Source organism: Scyliorhinus torazame, chromosome 4 (genome assembly GCF_047496885.1).
Source record: "Scyliorhinus torazame isolate Kashiwa2021f chromosome 4, sScyTor2.1, whole genome shotgun sequence".
NCBI lineage: Eukaryota > Metazoa > Chordata > Chondrichthyes > Carcharhiniformes > Scyliorhinidae > Scyliorhinus > Scyliorhinus torazame.
Window position 1 is genome coordinate 154,136,380 of NC_092710.1, and position 20,448 is coordinate 154,156,827.

General features: G+C 46.3%; 1 protein-coding gene across 7 annotated transcripts in view; it reads left to right on the plus strand.

The window, feature by feature from the left end:
- The first annotated feature begins 1,847 nt into the window (after positions 1-1,847).
- Positions 1,848-20,448, plus strand: part of greb1 (growth regulating estrogen receptor binding 1) — a 563,483-nt gene continuing 544,882 nt past the window's right edge. For 5 of the 7 annotated variants that reach the window (XM_072498792.1, XM_072498791.1, XM_072498793.1 and 2 more), the window contains exon 1: positions 1,849-2,328. The gene's annotated coding sequence lies outside the window, so the exon portion shown is untranslated. Of the gene's footprint in view, positions 2,329-20,448 lie in introns of all 7 variants that reach the window. The other 2 variants (XM_072498796.1, XM_072498797.1) reach the window with 2 other exon arrangements.

The following is a 20,448-nucleotide window of genomic DNA, read 5'->3' on the forward strand; positions in this document are numbered from 1 at the left end:
TCTCTGAAACCCCAAATATCGCCACCAAAGGGTCCGGGTCCATCGTCTCCTCCACTATCCTGGCTAAGACCGAACAGTCCCACCCAGGATCTTCCCAATTTTTTCGCAACCCCAAAACATGTGCGCATGATGTCTGCATCAATAGCTCCCAAGTGGAGATGGTCAATAGCTTCAAGTTGCTGGGGGTCACCATCACCAACAGTCTGTCCTGGTCCACTCACGTTGATGCAACAGTCAAGAAAGCCCAACAACGTCTCTATTCCCTACAGAAGCTAAAGAAATTTGGCATGTCTGCATCGACTCTCACAAACTTCTACAGATGTGCAATAGAGAGCATCCTATCCGGCTGCATCACAGCTTGGTATGGCAAGTGCTCGGTCCAAGATCGCAAGATACTGCAGAGTGTGGTGAACTCAGCCCAATGCATCACAAAGCTTCCCAACCTCATATTGATTCTGTATACACCTCCCACTGCCTCAGGAAGGCAGACACTATCATCAGAGAGCCCTCCCACCCAGGCACTGCCTTCTTCCAGACCCTTCCATCAGGCAGAAGGTACAGAAGTCTGAAGACCCGCACATCCAGACATAGGACCAGTTTCTTCCCCACAGCTACAATACTCAACGACTCTCCCTCAGACTGATCTGTTCTCTATAAGAACACTATTTACGATGCCCTATGCTGCTCTTGCTCATGTATTTGCTTTGTTTGGCCCCTTGTTCCGCACTGTAACCAATCACTGTTTGTCGATGTACCATTTGTTAATGTACTCTGTTGATGATTGTTTTTGGCTACTATGTACGTACTCCCTCGGCTGCAGAAAAATACTTTTCACTGTACTTCGGTACATGTGAGAATAAATCAAATCAAATTCTCTGGCCCCCGCCCACCCTCTCACCATCATCAGCTACCTCCTGAAAGAATCCACTCATTCTCGCTTGAGTCATATGCACCTTGTGCACCACCTTAAACTGTGTCAGGCTCATCCTTGCACAAGAGGAGGTCCCATTTACCCCATGATGTGGAGATCCCGGCGTTGGACTGGGGTGAGCACAGTAAGAAGTCTTACAACACCAGGTTAAAGTCCAACAGGTTTGTTTCGATGTCACTAGCTTTTGGAGCGCTGCTCCTTCCTCAGGTGAATGAAGAGGTATGTTCCAGAAACATATATATAGACAGATTCAAAGATGCCAAACAATGCTTGGAATGCGAGCATTAGCAGGTGATTAAATCTTTCCAGATCCAGAGATGGGGTAACCCCAGGTTAAAGAGGTGTGAATTGTGTCAAGCCAGGACAGTTGGTAGAAACCTGTTGGACTTTATCCTGGTGTTGTAAGACTTCTTATCATTTACCCCACGCAGTGCCTCACTCCACACTTCCCAATTGATCTCCCCTCCTAACTCCGCTTCCCATTTCTCCTTGATCTTCACCTCCCTGCTCCCCCAGACACTTGAAAATCAGATGCTCTTACCATCATTTGATTGCTGTTTTGGGGATCTTGCTGTGGATATATTGGTTGCTGGATTTCCAGCATTAAAACAGTGACTATACTTCAAAGAACACTATTGGCTGTGAAGAGATTTGGAACATCTTGTGGTCATAAAAGACCCTATATGTGTGTTTAAAAAATAAGTTCGTTCTTTCTTCAGTTCGGCCCATACTGAGTAGAGCAAGGTTTTGCCTTGCAACAATTATGCTGGGCTGTAGGAAGAGGGCGCGAGCGTCCTTTTGTTGAGGGCGAAGCGCACAGCTGCAGCATCTCTGAGTATGTAAAACTATGAAACCCAACCCTAGCCCCTGTGTCTCGCATTCACATTTTTTGAACACATACTTTCAATGCATTTCGGCATTTTGTAAACATCTCAGAAGAAACCTCCGATCAAGCAGGTAGATGAACCGAAAATTTGAAAGGAGCTGATATTGCAATTTGCCTTGCTCTTTTTATACGGAGCTAAGTAAATCGTTCAAACGTGTGGGTATAATGAAGAGTGTAAGGTCAAAAAAGACTCCGAATTGAGGAAGTGCCAGCAAACCCCCCCGCCCCCCACTGACCAATGCCCTTTCCCATTTGTTCTCTTTAGGGAGCTACGTCGGCTCTACCACGTGTATTGCAGGGGGTTCGCGGCAGTGCGGGTGGCGCTTGGGTTTGTTTTAAAGGAGTTTGTCAGCGCCGGGCCTCGCGATGTGAGTGTGTTTGCTGCCATCGCTCCCTGCTTGGTGTTTTGCAAGCAAAAAAAAATAACGTGGGACAAACCAGATTGGAGCCAAGGTGGAGATTTGTGCCTGCAGAATAAACTGTTGCATTTTTCCGTTGTTTTGGTTTTGCGGTAAGATTTTGTGTTTCATTTATTTTCCTTCTGTTCTATAAGTTTCTGACGGTGCAAACCACTCAGGCAAAAAAAAATCGAAGCATTCTTTTGGACCGGTTAGCTTGTCTATGTGGCAAAGGTTGAATTGTGGGATTCAGCGTTGAAACTCTATTTGTCTATTATGTTGTTTCTGTTAAATCCGAAATATATTCGCGTACCGGGAGACAAAAGCCTGTGAGACGGGTGATTCACAGCTCGGAAACGATGTGTTGATGAGGCATTTAGTAGTGGATGAACCAAATATCGCCGTGATTGGGAACATTTTAACCTCGGATTCTCTTTTCGGTAACTCTCTTGATATCTCTTGAATTAAATAACTTTTCTACATCCTGCCTGAAGTTATGTGAGTACAAATTGCAACCTAAAATATACGGAGTCTGGTACCTTTTCACCTATTTAAAGGGGTAAATCCCATAACGTGACACTCATTTGGTACATGAGTTTCCGATTTACTTTTTGTTATTTATATAAACGTTTGTACTAACCCCGAAATGTTTTTGGTCATTCTAGTCCGTGATTAGTAAATAAAAAATGTCGCATATTCATGACCAACACACCTACAATGGGCATGATATTTCGAGATGCAAAGTTGCAAGTGTGATCGTGTTTTGTCGAATACGGTGGAGAAGTTCTCGATTGGCATTGTTTCTGTTTACTTCCAGCAAACTGGAGAATTGTTGGCAAACCTTTGGAGCGAAGCATCTTCAGGCGTTGATTTATTTTTCAACGTCTGAAGCACTAATCCCCTTATAAATCGTTGTCGAACCTGTAATATCATTTCTAGGTGGATTTTGCAACATAGTTCTTCCACGTGTTTGGCTTTGCCAAACTCGCCCATTTTCCGGAACGGCAATTAATATTCTGAGAAGCACAGCTATTGTCGTCTTCTTTGTGATGTATTTGAATTTTATGGTGACATAAAGGAAGATGCTGACAGATATTGCTCTAATGAATATTTTTGAGGATCGTCAGTGCAGTAGATTGACTGCATTGCATAGATAATATAGTCTGTGTGATCTGAGGAATGTTGACTAATGCAATTGAATTTAGTTAGCACCGTTTAAATGCATATCCTTGAATTTTGGCACCTTTTAAATGTATAAATTTAAAATTAAAACTTATTGAGCAGGTCACAAGAGTCTTCTTTAGTATGCACCAATCATGTACACTAAAATATATTTTCTTTATTTCTTTAAATATTTTGAGCAAACAGTGCCACCGTATGTGGACACTTAAGTTATAAACAGTTCAGCCCAAATGAGTGGTTTTGAAAGTGATGGACCATTTTGTGTCAGTCTTTACTAGTTTTAGGTAGATACATTTTACTGAACTGCCCTCCCACCTTTAACTCCATATTGTTCTGCTTCAGATATTTACCACTTTTCTTTTGAAAGGTGCAATCAATGATCTTCGTTTCAGTACTCCATATGCAGTGCATCTTCTGCACCAACAGCTGTCTGAAGAGAGGATTTTTCTAATTTCTGCTCACTCGCGTGACAATTTTAAATTGACCATCTTTCATCAGACTCCTTAGCAGGAAATTGCCTTTTCCTGCTCACCATTAAAACTCCCATTTTGAAAAAAAACCTCTTAAATCCCCTTTTACCTTTTCTGTGATACATTGGAAATAATCCCAGTACCTTCTTGTCAAACACACATGGGAAAACAAGTTTTCATTTTCTTTATCACAGAATGAATACTTTTGATATGCATATTCTTTTAAACTGGGTTCTCCAGCCCAAATAATTCTGACTCTTAAGATTTAGGTTTTTCAATGCATATCACAGTGAAGCAAAAGTGAGTAAGATAGTTCTAAAAAATTATACCATGTACAAATGCCTGTGACCTGGTATTTCATTGGGTTGCTTGATACTTAACAGTGCACCATAGCAACAGTGACTGTCTCACTGAATACTGATTTTATATTTGCGGAGTGTCCTTTTAAAAATATTTTTGTTGAAAATTAATAAATTGTTGTTTGTGATAATGCTTAGTTATTGGCACCTGATGTTCATGTGGAAATGTTAACATTTAAGTTTTATCTTCGATAAAATAAGAATTCATGCTTTTTAGAAACTTTTAAATGTGATCATTAAATACAATTTTCAATCATTTCAATTTTTTGCCGCCTTTCCTGCCAATGTTTTCTTGTCCTTTCTCTTGGGGAAAGTACTGATCCTTTCTGGAAGATGTTTCCCAAGTCTCACTTGACTTCTGGTACCTCACCCAAGCGTTCATTAGCTATGTGAGTCTTGATGAGTGACCGCCACTATTCAGCATCACAACTGAGCCTGCACATGTGCTCCTCCAAAGCCGATCTATGACAGAGTTTGCTGTTAGTCAGAGTAAACTAAATTCAACAAGTATCTGGCCAATACTAATTTGAAATGATCTTACTCAGTGTAGCCATTGTGAAGCAAAATTGGAAGGTGACTGCAGAATTACTTGTTTGCTAGATCATTGATAAATGATAGTTAATGTTTATGCAATCAATAAAAGCATTTGAAAATTTGACACATTATTCAACCTAACTTGTCGTAAGCTTCTCGCTAGATGCATTTTTTTGAACACTATATCCTCAATGATAAGATTACATTGGACAGTAGAAATACAGTTTTGAAACTCTTGCTTGTTATAAATTCCTTAGTGACGGATGAGTTTGTAATGGTATTTAGATGCTGTACTGAAGCAAACAGAACACCAGATTCTGGCCTTTGCAGAGTTATTTTACATCAGCTGAGGTAGTAGTGTAGGCTGATAGTTGGTTCAATGTCATTGGGTTTAGAAGGAAAATAAATCTACCTCCAATTGTGTTTTTTTTACTGGACTAGTAATCTAAAGGCCCAGACCAAGTACATTGACATGAAATCAAGCTCTATCATGACAGCAGGAAAACTTAAATTCCATTATTTAAATAAATATGAACGAAAAAGCTATTTTCAGAAATGGTGGCTACAAACTACCAGTTTCTCATTAAATACTATTGTGTTTTTAGGGAAGAAAATCAACTGCCTTCCCTGGCTTGCATGTGTGGGATGGTAGCACAGTGGTTAGCCATAAGACCTGGGTTTGATTCCAGTCTTGGGTGACTGTCTCCCTGTGTCTGCGTGGATTTTCTCTGGGTGCTCCTGTTTCTTCCCACAGTCCAAAGATTGGCCATGATAAATTGCCCCCTAGTGCCCAAGGGTGTGCAGGTTCGGTTGCGAGGATAGGGCAGGGTGGATGGGGGAGTGGCCTTGGATAGAGTGCTCTTTTGGAGGATTGGTGCAGACTTGATGGGCTGAATGGCCTCCTTCATTATAGGGATTCTATGGTACATGACTTAATACTCTCAGAAATGCATGTTGACATTTAAATAATTTGCCTGGAAAATCAGTCAGTTGTTAAGAAGGTGGCTCACCATTATCATCTCTACGATAATTAAGAATCGGCAATAATTGCCAACGACGTCTAATCCTGCAAACGAATAAAAAAAGCAATTGCGTCAATATCGGAAAGCAAAAGCCTGGCGTTAAAATGCCACAGAAGTGCAACAATCTAGCCAATCTAATTAAGATCAAACATAAAATTAAAAATATTGTTCAAAAACCTAATTTTTCAAAACTATTGATTCACTGACATGGATACTCATGTTCTGAGTCCTTTTGGAAGAACAAGTTGGTTCCCTGTGTCATTTATTGCAACTGTCTTTCTAGTGATGTTATCATATCTCCTTCTGGTAAACACCAAATGTTTTTCTATTTACAACGGAAAACCAAACCAGCAATTGGAGACATGCACTTTGGAGTTACGCGAAAAAATATTGAATGAGAAACCGTAACTTCAGTCTGGTTAGTAGTTTGGCTCCAAAGCAATGAACAATTGAAACAAAATGTCCAGAAATGGAGTGACCAGCTCACTTAAATTAAAATAGTAGCCAATTGCATTTTATGGAGCCTTTGACAGATTGCAACATTTTTACTTTACAGAGAAGCTTGCATCTGAAGCTGTGAGATTTTAACAGGATTCAACTATGTAATTACAGGAAGAGGATCTTTGTTTTATAAAATGAGGAAGGGGAGGGGCATTTGTATCTGCAATTCATTGATGACTTGGTGCATGCAATCACAAATACCATTGTTGTCTTTGCTAATGGCACTACTGATACAAAGGTTAACTGCACTAAAAGAAAGTCCCCACAGAATTACTGTCAGTTCAGAGAAGATCAAATCAATGGGGTCAGTTTTATGAATGTGGCTGTGATTTTTTTTTGATCGGGATTCCTAATTGTCGATTCCTCAGTGAATCAGCCTTTTGTAAAATAAGATTAATTATTGGTTGCTGGAAAGTCCATTTAAAATCAGTGCGGTCTATGACCTTCCCATTGTCTTCCCACTATAGTTCCTGCTGTTTGGAAATTAGAGTTATCTTGGGGCTAAGATGAACAGGAGACCATGATATGGGAGAAGAAAGCTCAACTGTTCTGGATGGTAATATCCCTCCCTGATGGTGATTTAATTACCATGTAACCTTGTATCTGTGCGCTTTAGTTTGACTTGATGTTACCTGACCGTGTCTTTACTGTAATCACTGTTAAAATAATTTTCTGCGCGATTCGTCATTGTTGCAGTAATCTGTAACTCTGCACCTGGTTATTACCAAGATTTAATTACAATGTGTCCTTTTTCTTTGCTTTAAAAAAATATTTTATTCCAAATGTACAAAATACACAATCCAACACAATAGTTAACAGTTTGTACAATTTTCCCCCATTTAATCTCTTCCACCCCCCCCCCCCCCCAACCTATCGCCCTCCCCAACTCCTCTTCCCACTTATGCTTTATCCTCACCACCCATGCCTTGTCCTTCTCTCCCAGCCACACATTGCCTACCCTCTCCCAAGTCATCAGGAAGCAGCAGTTGCCTCCATAATGTGTACTCTGGTAACTGGAGGAACGTCGGCCACTCTGTTCGCACAAAGCCCTGCACCTGAATATACCTGAACCTGCTACCCCTCGGTAGCTCAAACCTCTCCCGCAGCTTATCCAGCCCGGCAAACTTGCCCCCCGAGAACATATACCTAACCCGCTTCAGTCCCGCTTCCCTCCACTTCCCATACATCCCATCCATCCGCCCCAGCTTAAATCTATGGTTCCCACACAATGGTGTCAACACCTACATCTTATCCCGCTTAAAATGCCTCCTCAACTGGTTCCATATCGACTGCACCTCCGTATCTCCATATACTTCTCCGGGGCCATAACGACAACGGGACCGTCAAGAGGGGGGTCACAAAATGTCCTTGGCAGACAGGATTAAGGAGAATCCCAAGGCATTTTATACGTATATTAGGAACAAGAGGGTAGCTGGAGAAAGAGTTGGTTCACTCAAGGACAAGGAGGGAAATTATACGTAGAATCAAAGGAAGTAAGCCAGATCCTTAATGAGTACTTTGCATCAGTACTCACAAAGGAGAGGGACACGTTGATTGGTGGTGTCTGAGGGATATGCAAACACTTTCATAACAAGTCATTATTATGAGGGAGGAAGTGTTAAGGAATGTTTAAAAAGCATTACGGTAGACAAATCCCCAGGGCCAGATGGCATCTATCCTTGATTACTGAGGGAGGCAAGAGATGAAATCGTTCAGCCCCTAACAGAAATCTTTGTTTCCTCTATGGCCATAGGTGAGGTTCCAGAGGATTGGAGGATAGCCAATGTTGTCCCGTTATTTAAGAAAGGTAGCAGTGATAACCCGGGTAATTATAAGCCTGTTAGCTTGACGTCAGTGATGGTGAAATTGTTGGAAAAGATTCTCAGAGTGCACATTTGGAAGCGAATGGTCTTAATAGAGACAGATAGCATGGTTTTGTATGTCTCACTAAGAGGTGTCAAAAATGATTGGCGAGGGAAGGGCTGTGGATGTTGTCTGCATGGACTTTAGTAAAGCATTTGACAAGGTCCATCATGGCAGGCTGGTGCAAAAGATTAAATCACATGGGGTCAGGGGTGAACTAGATATATGGGCTGGATTCACTGGTTGGAGACGGCAGAATCGCGTTCAGCGATGAGCCGGAGAATCCAAATTCCCGACAGAATCGGGGGCGGCGCCACTTCCGTGATGCTTTGTGAGTATGCCTCGCCACATATCCACGGCCTCAGGCCATTGCCTGAGGCCGCCCCCCCCCCCCCGATGCTCCGCCCCCGACCGGCTGAGTTCCCAACTGCGTGGGACACTGTGGTCTCACCCGTCAGGAACTTGGCGTGGCGGCTGCGGACTCAGTCCAGCGCCGCCACAGTCGGGGGAGACCAATCCACGGGCCGGGGTGGACATATTCGGGGCTGGGAGCAATGCAGTGGGGAAGTCTGCGGTTCGCGAGCCGGCTGAAGGGGGGGACTATTTTGCAGGCTGGGACTGCGAGCAGCATCCGCCATAAAGCACAGTGCGGCCGCTGCAGGCTGCCGCCGTGCGCATGCGCGGCCACGGACCCGGCAATTCTCCAGGTCGTATCGGCAGCTAGAACTGGGTGCTCTACGCTGCCTCCCTGCTAGCCCCCAATAAAATGGCAAATTTCGGTGGCCGTTTTGCACCAGTTTTCCCCACTGTTCCAACGCCGGCGTGGGGACATAGTATCCAAATCGAACAATCCAGCCCATGGATTCAGAACTGACTTGGCCATAGAAGACAGAGGGAAGAGTGTTTTTTTGAATCGAGGTCTGTAACTAGTGATCTGCAGGGATCAGTACCTGGACCTCTGCTGTATAGCAAGCTGGCGTCGGAGCATGGCATCGCTCTGTGAGCTGTCCCAAACAGATCCTCATTTTACATCTCTTATAATTGTACTAATCTTTTCCCTTTTATGTATTTTCTTTTTATTTTATTTTCATGTGGTACACGTGACAATAAACAAATCCAAATCCGAAATCTATATATATATATATATATATATATATGACTTGGAAGAAAATGTAGCGGGTTAGCAAGTTTGCGGATGATACTAAGATTGCAGGAGTTGCAGATAGTGATGAAGATTGTCAGAGAATACAACAGGATATATAGGCTGCAAATTTGGGCAGAGAAATGGCAGATGGAATTTAACCGGGACAAATGCGAGGTGATGCATTTTGGTAGATCCAATTCAGGTGGGAGCTATAAAATAAATGCGGAAACATCAGGAGCATAGACACACAAGAGAGATCTGGCGTGCAGGTCCACAGATCCTGAAAAGTGGCAGCACAGGTGGAAATGGTGGTAAAGAAAGCATATGGCATGCTTTCCTTCATCGGACGGGGCATCGAGTATAAAAGTTCGCAAATTTTGTAGGAGTGATATAGATCGTTGGTTAGGCCACATTTAGAATACTGTGTCCAATTCTGGTCACCACACTACCAGAAGGATGTGGAGGTTTTGGAGAGAATACACGATGTTGCCTGGCATGGAGGGTATTAGCTATGAGGAGCGATTGAATAAAGTGGGATTGTTCTCCTTAGAAAGACAGAGGCTGAGGGGCAACCTGATAGAAGTTTATAAAATTATGAGGGATAGAGATAGGGTGAATAGTTGGAGGTTTTTTCCTAAGGCAGAAATGGCAATTACTTTTTTTTTAAATAAATATTTTATTGAAAATTTTTGGTCAACCAACACAGTACATTGTGCATCCTTTACACAATATTATAACAACACAAATAACAATGACCTATTTTATAAACAAAAAAAAATGAATAAATAATAAATAACAAAAATGAAAACTAACCCTAATTGGCAACTGCCTTATCACAAGTAACACTCTCCAAAAATATAATTTAACAGTCCAATATATAATTATCTGTAGCAACGACCTATACATATTATACAGTATATATTAACAACCCTGAGAGTCCTTCTGGTCCCCCCCACCCCCCCGATCCTGGGCTGCTGCTGCTGCCTTCTTTTTTCCATTCCATCTATCTTTCTGCGAGGTATTCGACGAATGGTTGCCACCGCCTGGTGAACCCTTGAGCCGACCCCCTTAGAACGAACTTAATCCGCTCTAGCTTTATAAACCCTGCCATGTCATTTATCCAGGTCTCCACCCCCGGGGGCTTGGCTTCTTTCCACATTAACAATATCCTGCGCCTACTAGGGACGCAAAGGCCAAAACATCGGCCTCTCTCGCCTCCTGCACTCCCGGCTCTTGTGCAACCCGAAACATAGCCAACCCCCAGCTTGGTTCGACCTGGACCCCCACTACTTTCGGAAGCACCTTTGTCACCCCCATCCAAAACCCCTGTAGTGCTGGGCATGACCAAAACATATGGGTATGATTCGCTGGGCTTCTCGAGCACCTCGCACACCTATCCTCCACCCCAAAGAATTTACTGAGCCGTGCTCCAGCAATATGCGCCCTGTGTAATACCTTAAACTGAATCAGGCTTAGTCTGGCACACGAGGACGACGAGTTTACCCTGCTTAGGGCATCTGCCCACAGCCCCTCCTCGATCTCCTCCCCCAGCTCTTCTTCCCATTTCCCTTTTAGATCACTCTGTCCTGCACCTCTTATGTCGGGAGCTGCGGGAATTCCCTCACCTGTTGCCTCGCAAAAGCCCTCAGTTGCATATACCTGAATGCATTCCCTTGGGGCAACCCATATTTCTCGGTCAGCGCTCCCAGACTCGCGAACTTCCCATCCACAAACAGATCTTTCAGTTGCGTTATTCCTGCTCTTTGCCACATTCCATATCCCCCATCCATTCCCCCCGGGGCAAACCTATAGTTGTTTCTTATCGGGGACCCCCCCAAGGCTCCAGTCTTTCTCCTATGCCGTCTCCACTGTCCCCAAATCTTCAGTGTAGCCACCACCACCGGGCTTGTGGTGTAGTTCCTCGCTGAGAACGGCAATGGGGCTGTCACCATAGCCTGTAGGCTAGTCCCCCTACAGGACGCCCTCTCTAATCTCTTCCACGCCGCTCGCTCCTCCTCTCCCATCCACTTACTCACCATTGAAATATTAGCGGCCCAATAATACTCACTTAGGCTCGGTAGTGCCAGCCCCCCCCCTATCCCTGCTACGCTGTAAGAATCCCGTCCTCACTCTCGGGGTCTTCCCGGCCCACACAAAACCCATGATGCTCTTTTCAATCCTTTTTAAAAAAGCCTGCGTGATCACCACCGGGAGGCACTGAAACACAAAGAGGAATCTCGGGAGGACCACCATCTTAACCGCCTGCACCCTCCCTGCCAGTGACAGGGATACCATATCCCATCTCTTGAAATCCTCCTCCATTTGTTCCACCAACCGCGTTAAATTTAACCTATGCAATGTGCCCCAATTCTTGGCTATCTGGATCCCCAGGTAACGAAAGTCCCTTGTTACCTTCCTCAACGGTAGGTCCTCTATTTCTCTACTCTGCTCCCCTGGATGCACCACAAACAACTCACTTTTCCCCATGTTCAATTTATACCCTGAAAAATCCCCAAACTTCCCAAGTATCCGCATTATTTCTGGCATCCCCTCCGCCGGGTCTGCCACGTATAGTAGCAAATCGTCCGCATACAAAGATACCCGGTGTTCTTCTCCTCCTCTAAGTACTCCCCTCCACTTCTTGGAACCCCTCAACGCTATCGCCAGGGGCTCAATCGCCAGTGCAAACAATAATGGGGACAGAGGGCATCCCTGCCTTGTCCCTCTATGGAGCCGAAAATATGCAGATCCCCGTCCATTCGTGACCACGCTCGCCATCGGGGCCCTATACAACAACTGCACCCATCTAACACACCCCTCTCCAAAACCAAATCTCCTCAACACCTCCCACAAATAATCCCACTCCACTCTATCAAATGCTTTCTCGGCATCCATCGCCACTACTATCTCCGTTTCCCCCTCTGGTGGGGCCATCATCATTACCCCTAACAGCCTCCGTATATTCGTGTTCAGCTGTCTCCCCTTCACAAACCCAGTTTGGTCCTCGTGGACCACCCCCGGGACACATTCCTCTATTCTCATTGCCATTACCTTGGCCAGGATCTTGGCAACTACATTTAGGAGGGAAATAGGTCTATAGGACCCGCATTGTAGCGGGTCCTTTTCCTTCTTTAAGAGAAGCGATATCGTTGCTTCAGACATAGTCGGGGGCAGTTGTCCCCTTTCCTTTGCCTCATTAAAGGTCCTCGTCAATACCGGGGCGAGCAAGTCCACATATTTTCTATAGAATTCGACTGGGAATCCATCCGGTCCCGGGGCCTTTCCCGCCTGCATGCTCCTAATTCCTTTCACCACTTCTTCTACCTCGATCTGTGCTCCCAGTCCCACCCTTTCCTGCTCTTCCACCTTGGGAAATTCCAGCCGATCCAAGAAGCCCATCATTCTCTCCCTCCCATCCGGGGGTTGAGCTTCATATAATTTTTTATAAAATGTCTTGAACACTCCATTCACTCTCTCCGCTCCCCGCTCCATCTCTCCTTCCTCATCCCTCACTCCCCCTATTTCCCTCGCTGCTCCCCTTTTCCTCAATTGGTGTGCCAGCAACCTGCTCGCCGTCTCCCCATATTCGTACTGCACACCCTGTGCCTTCCTCCATTGTGCCTCTGCAGTGCCCGTAGTCAGCAAGTCAAATTCTACATGTAGCCTTTGCCTTTCCCTGTACAGTCCCTCCTCCGGTGCTTCCGCATATTGTCTGTCCACCCTCAAAAGTTCTTGCAGCAACCGCTCCCGTTCCTTACTCTCCTGCTTCCCTTTATGTGCCCTTATTGATATCAGCTCCCCTCTAACCACCGCCTTCAACGCCTCCCAGACCACTCCCACCTGGGCCTCCCCATTATCATTGAGTTCCAAGTATTTTTCAATGCAACCCCTCACCCTTAGACACACCCCCTCATCTGCCATTAATCGCATGTCCATTCTCCAGGGTGGGCGCCCTCCTGTTTCCTCCCCTATCTCCAAGTCTACCCAGTGTGGGGCGTGATCCGAAATGGCTATAGCCCTATACTCCGTTCCCCTCACCTTCGGGATCACCGCCCTTCCCAGCACAAAAAAGTCTATTCGCGAGTAGACTTTATGGACATAGGAGAAAAACAATAACTCCTTACTCCTAGGTCTGCTAAATCTCCACGGGTCTACACCTCCCATCTGCTCCATAAAATCTTTAAGTACCTTGGCTGCTGCCGGCCTCCTTCCAGTCCTGGACTTCGACCTATCCAGCCCTGGTTCCAACACCGTATTAAAATCTCCCCCCATTATCAGCTTTCCCATCTCTAGGTCCGGAATGCGCCCTAGCATCCGCCTCATAAAATTGGCATCATCCCAGTTCGGGGCATATACGTTTACCAAAACCACCGTCTCCCCCTGTAGTTTGCCACTCACCATCACGTATCTGCCCCCGTTATCCGCCACTATAGTCTTTGCCTCGAACATTACCCGCTTCCCCACTAATATAGCCACCCCCCGGTTCCCACGCAGCTGTATCTCTCCCAGGCGGTGCCCCCCGCCCATCCCCTCCCATACCAGCTCCCCCCTCTCCCCAGCAGCAGCAACCCAGTAATTCCCCCCTCCCACCCCCCCCCCCCCGCTAGATCCCCCGCTAGCGTAATTACTCCCCCCATGTTGCTCCCAGAAGTCAGCAAACTCTGGCCGACCTCGGCTTCCCCCCCGTGACCTCGGCTCGCACCGTGCGACGCCCCCTCCTTCCTGCTTCTCTATTCCCGCCATGATTCAGGGCAGCACGGTAGCATTGTGGATAGCACAATTGCTTCACAGCTCCAGGGTCCCAGGTTCGATTCCGGCTTGGGCCACTGTCTGTGCGGAGTCTGCACATCCTCCTCGTGTGTGCGTGGGTTTCCTCCGGGTGCTCCGGTTTCCTCCCACAGTCCAAAGATGTGCAGGTTAGGTGGATTGGCCGTGATAAATTGCCCTTAGTGTTGGGTGGGTTTACTGGGTTATGGGGATAGGGTGGAGGTGTTGACCTTGGGTAGGGTGCACTTTCCAAGAGCCGGTGCAGACTCGATGGGCCAAATGGCCTCCTTCTGCACTGTAAATTCTATGTCTATCTATGATTATCATAGCGCGGGAACCAAGCCCGCGATTCTCCCTTGGCCCCGCCCCCAATGGCCAACGCCCCATCTCCTCCACCTCCCCTCCTCCCCCCATCACCACCTGTGGAAGAGAGAAAAGTTACCACATCGCAGGATTAGTACATAAAACTCCTCTTTCCCCCCTTTTTAACCCCCCTCTTCGCCCCACCACTTTGTTCAAACGTTCTTTTTAATAACCCGCTCATTCCAGTTTTTCTTCCACAATAAAAGTCCACGCTTCATCCGCCGTCTCAAAGTAGTGGTGCCTCCCTCGATATGTGACCCACAGTCTTGCCGGTTGCAGCATTCCAAATTTTATCTTCTTTTTATGAAGCACCGCCTTGGCCTGATTAAAACTCGCCCTCCTTCTCGCCACCTCCGCACTCCAGTCTTGATAAACGCGGATCACCGCGTTCTCCCATTTACTGCTCCGAGTTTTCTTTGCCCATCTAAGGACCATTTCTCTCTCCTTAAAACGGAGGAATCTCACCACTATGGCTCTGGGAATTTCTTCTGCTCTCGGTCCTCGCGCCGTCACTCGGTATGCTCCCTCCACCTCCAACGGACCCGCATCGTGCTCACATATGCCCCGACGTCCGCTCCCTCCGCACCTTCAGGAAGACCAAGAATCCTCAGGTTGTTCCTCCTTGCGTTGTTCTCCAGTGCCGCCAACCTTTCCACATATCGTTTCTGATGTGCCTCATGCGTCTCTGTCTTCACCACCAGGCCCTGTATGTCGTCCTCATTCTCAGCTGCCTTTGCCTTCATGACCCGAAGCTCCCGCTCCTGGGTCTTTTGTTCCTCCTTTAGCCCTTCGATCGCCTGTAGTATCGGGGCCAACAGCTCTTTCTTCATTTCCTTTTTGAGCTCTTCCACACAGCATTTCAAGAACTTTTGTTGTTCAGGGCCCCATGTTAAACTGCCACCTTCCGACGCTATCTTGGTTTTTGCTTGCCTTCCTTGCCGCTGTTCTAAAGGATCCACTGCAATCCGGCCACTTTCTCCTTTTTTCATCCGTATCCAGGGGGGATTCCCTTCTGGTTTACCGCACAGTGTTTCTAGCCGTCAAAATTGCCGTTGGGGCTCCTATCAAGAGCCCAAAAGTCCGTTTCACCGGGAGCTGCCGAAACGTGCGACTCAGCTGGTCATCGCCGCACCTGGAAGTCAGAAATGGCAATTACAAGGGGGTACAAGTTTAAGGTGAGGGGGGAAAGTTCAGTGGAGATGTGCGGGGGAGGTTTTTTTTTTACACAGAGGGTGATGGTGGTCTGGAATGCACTGCCAAGTGAGTTGGTTGAGGCAGATACATTGGCAACCTTTAAGACTTATCTGGATAGGCACATGAACAGACAGGGTATAGAAGGATACAGGCGGTTGCTCTAGATGGGACACATGATTGGCACAGGCTTGGAGGACCAAAGGGCCTGTTCCTGTGCTGTATTGTTCTTTGTCAGCAGGGTCCTCAAGCTAGAAGCCCTGCAGGACTCCTCCTCTGTTCCTCTTAATCCACCCCCACCCACATTCGCAGCCCAGTAATAATCAGGTTTGGGAGCGCCAACCCTTTATTCTGTTTCTTTCAAAATAAAATAAAATTAAGGATAATTTAGGGTGCCAATCCACCTACCCTGAAATTAAAAAAATCCAGTTAAAGATAATTTAGGGTGGCAATCCACCTACCCTGCACACCTTTTGATTGTGGGGGTGAGACCGACGTAAACACTGGGAGAATGTGCAAACTCCCCCATTCTGTCTCTGACTCTGTAGCAGAGCCGTCTTCACCCTTGGTACCTTCCCCACGCATATGAACTCCAAAATCAGTGCTTCCACTCTCTGGAAAAAGGACTTCGGGAGAAAGATCAGCAGGGTGTGAAAGACAAACAGGAACCTTGGCAGCACATTCAACTTTACCACTTGCACCCTCCCTGCCAATGCCAAGTGCAAAGTACCCCTCCCCCTCCCATCCCTATGAGCCTTAAACAAAATGATCTCGCCGCCTTCAAAGCTTCCAAAGACGTGGCTGCCAACACCTCCCCATTCTGATTAAACTCCACAGAATTCCTAATTGCCATTCTCACCTTCTCACAAAACGCGTTGTCTGTCAGAAGTCCTGAACCCAACCTCCACCCTGGCCTGTGCACCTGTCCGTTTGACCGTTGGTGTTCTGAATAAGTGTTTTTCTTTAGTCATTGCAGCATGAGGTTAAGTATTTACAGTTGTTACATTTGTTCTCCGTCTCCTGTTCTTGTTACTTTTGTAAATTAAAATTATGTTCATATGGTCTCTTGGCTACTCTTCAATGTATTTTGGTTTAATATTTTATTTTACGTATTTGTTTTTTTAGCTAGTTGGTTGCTTTTAAGTTATTGTAGTTTCTAGGCACGTTGACGTCACAATGATTTGAGTTGACTTTCCTCCCACTTAATCCGTTATTTTCTTCAGTCACTCTTGTTTATACTTTGTTGGTTTCCAAAGTGAGGATCATGTGTTGTGGTTGAGCATCCAGTTCAATCCCAATGTTCATTTGCTGCATTATGTAAATGTCCTTGGGCTTCATTTAGAATTAATTAGGGAACACATGAATGTGATTTTGGCACCACACCATTCAAAGTTAATTTGTGGCTGAGTCAGAAAAAACAATGCTCCATCATCTTAACAATTAGACCCAGTTTTTATCATTAACAACAAAGTGAGAGCACATACGATTGTCCTCCTGGAATACTCCCTGCCCTAACCCCCCCCCCCAAATCTAACCATCTCTGTGATGTAGATTTCCCCTTTCTCGAGGTCAATTGGAACCTTTTGCAAGTTGGATTGGATTTTGTTTATTCTCACGTGTACCAAGGTACAGTGCAAAGTAATTTTCTGCGAGCAGCTCAACAGATCATTAAGTACATGAAAGAAAATACATAATAGGGCAACACAAGGTACACAATGTAACTACATAGCATCAGGTGAAGCATACAGGGGTGTAGTGTTAATGAGGTCAGTCCATAAGAGGGTCGTTTCGGAGTCTGGCAACAGCGGGGAAGAAGCTGTTTTTGAGTCTGTTCGTGCGTGTTCTCAGTCTTTTGTATGTCCTGCCCGATGGAAGAAGTTGGAAGAGTGAGTAAGCCGGATGGGAGGGGTCTTTGATTATGCTGCCCGCTTTCCCCAGGCAGCGGGAGGTGTAGATGGAGTCAATGGATGGGAGGCAGGTTTGTATGATGGACTGCGCTGTGTTCACGACTCTCTGAAGTTTCTTGCGGTTTTGGGCTGTGCAGTTGCCATACCAGGCTGCGATGTAGCCAGATAGGATGCTTTCTAAGGTGCATCTGTAAAAGTTGGTAAGTGTCAATGTGGACATGCTGAATTTCCTTAGTTTCCTGAGGAAGTATAGGCGCTGTTGTGTTAGCATCGACGTGGGAGGACCAGGACAGATTTTTGGAGATGTGGACCCCGAGGAATTTGAAACTGCTAACCATCTCCACCTCGGCCCCGTTGATGCTGACAGGGGTGTGTACAGTACTTTGCTTCCTGAAGTCAGTGACCAGCTCTTTAGTTTTGCTGGCATTGAGGGATAGATTGTTGTCACTGCATCACTCCACTTGGTTCTCCATCTCCCTCCTGTATTCTGACTCGTCGTTATTCAAGATCCGGCCCACTATGGCCGTACCGTCAGCAAACTTGTAGATGGAGTTGGAACCAAATTTTGCACGCAGGCGTGTGTAAAGGGAGTATAATAGGGGGCTAAGTATGCAGTCTTGCGGGACCCCGGTGTTGAGGACTATTGTGGAGGAGGTGTTGTTGTTTATTCTTACTGATTGTGGTCAGTGGGTTAGAAAGTTGAGGATCCAGTTGCAGAGTGAGGAGCCAAATCCTAGGTTTTGGAGCTTTGATATGAGCTTGGCTGGAATTATGGTGCTGAAGGCAGAGCTGTAGTCAATAAATAGGAGTCTAATGTAGGAGTCCTTGTTGTCAAGATGCTCTAGGGATGAGTGTAGGGCCAGGGAGATGATATCTGCTGTGGACCAGTTGCGGCGGTATGCGAATTGCAGTGGATCAAGGCGTTCCGGGAGTGGATAAAGGCGTTCTGGGAGTATGGAGGGGTGATGCGCTTCATGACCAACCTCTTGAAGCACTTCAAGTCAAAGAAATCTCCAGTCCAGGTATCCTGCAAGAATGATGGCATCAAGCAGAGTAAGTCAATCATGTTGAAATATTCTCACAGACTGCAAACCAGGAAGTAAAATGCCCTGATTATCCAATTTTACAGAGCCTAAAATATGGTGAATTTTATTTCATAAAGGAGAAATTTGATAATCCAAAAATATAAAATTATTTTTGTAAGGCCAGAGAGGATTTGCAGCAGTAAATATGAATTCAGCTCCATTCAAAAACCCAGTTAAAGGTGTAACTTTTTGAAAGATTTTTACAGCAAGACTAATAACATATAAGGGGAAGTTCAAATCAGCTCAGTGATTTCTTCCTTATTGGAGTCAAGGGTGTGTTCAACTGCGGAACCTATGGAGAAGCCATGAATCACCAACAGCAACTTCCAGATTTTGTGTTTAACTACATAACGTGTAGAATCCTGAAACTGTTGCTAGTTTCAGAGGAGTAATGAGTTAGTGTGATAATGCTGACGGTGCAGGTTCAACCACTGTACAATATGAGTTGGCTCTTGGGATCTGCCCCCATTGTAATACCATGGCATTATTGAACCATGATCAGTCTGCAGCTGTGGGTGGTGTTGCCGATCGCCAGCCGAGCAGGATTCTCCAGCCTGCGATTAGGGAAGCGAAAGCGAGGGCGTTGGCCCCTTCCCCATGTGTAGCTCTGGCTGCTCCGATACCCCGAAGATTTCCACTATTGGGCATGGCTTCACCCTCACCCCCACAACCTTGGACATTGCCTCAGAGAAGGCTGTCCAGAACCCAGCAAGTTTGGGGCAAGCCCAAAACATGTGGGTGTGGCTGACCGGGCCCCTCTGGCACCGCTCACATTTGTCCTCCACCTCTGGGTAGAACCTGCTCACCCGGATTCTGGTCAGGTGCGCTCTGTGCACCACTTTGAGCTGCATTAGGCTCAGCCTTGCGCAGGAGGAGGTGGAGTTCATCCTGCTCAGTGCTTCGCTCCACAGTCCCCATCCTACCTCTGTCCCCAGTTCGTCCTCCCATTTTTGTCTGGTCTCGTCCAGTGGAGTCCGGGCTCTGTCCAGTAGCTGTCCGTATATTTTCCCACATAGTCACCCCTTCTCGCTGCTTGTGCCTATCAGGTCCTCTAGTGGTGTGCTTTCTGGGGCCCCGGGGTATCCTAATGTCTCTTTGCGGAGGAAGTGTTTTATTTGGAGGTGTCTCATTTCCTGTCCTTTTGCTAGCCTCCACTTCCTTGTCAGTTTGTCCAGTGTCGCCAGTCTGTGCCATACGTAGAAGTCCCCGACCGTCAGTGTGCCCCCGTCCCGCCTCCATCTTTTAAAGGTGGTATCCAGCATGGCTGGGGGGGGGGGGGGGGGGGGGGGGAAATCTGTGATTGCCATGTATGGGAGCCATGGGGGACATTTTGGTTATCCCGAAGTGTTGTCCCAGCTGGGTCCACGTTCTCAGCATGGCCACTACCACTGGGCTCGTTGTGTATCTTGTTGAGGAGGATGGGAGTGCTGCTGTGGCCAGGGCCCGGAGGATTATTCCTTTACAGGATGCCTCCTCCATTTGTACCCAATCTGTGTCAGGTTCTTGTACCCATCCACTCACTCTTTCTACCGTTGCTGCCCAGTGGTAGTATTGTAGGTTTGGTAAGGCCAAGCCCCCTTTGATTTTCCTTCTCTGCAGTGTCTGTTTGGGAATTCTTGGGTTCTTCCCCCCCCCACACACACAAACGCCATGATTAGACTGTCTACGTTTTGGAAAAAGGCCTTGGGGATGAAGGTCGGAATGGATCTAAACAGGAAGAGGAACCTTGGCAGTACTTTCATCTGCACTCTCCCCGCCAGGGAGAGTGGGAGTGAGCCCCACCTTTGAAGGTCTCTTCTTACTTCCTCCACCAGGCTGGTCATGTTCCACTTGTGGATCTGTGTC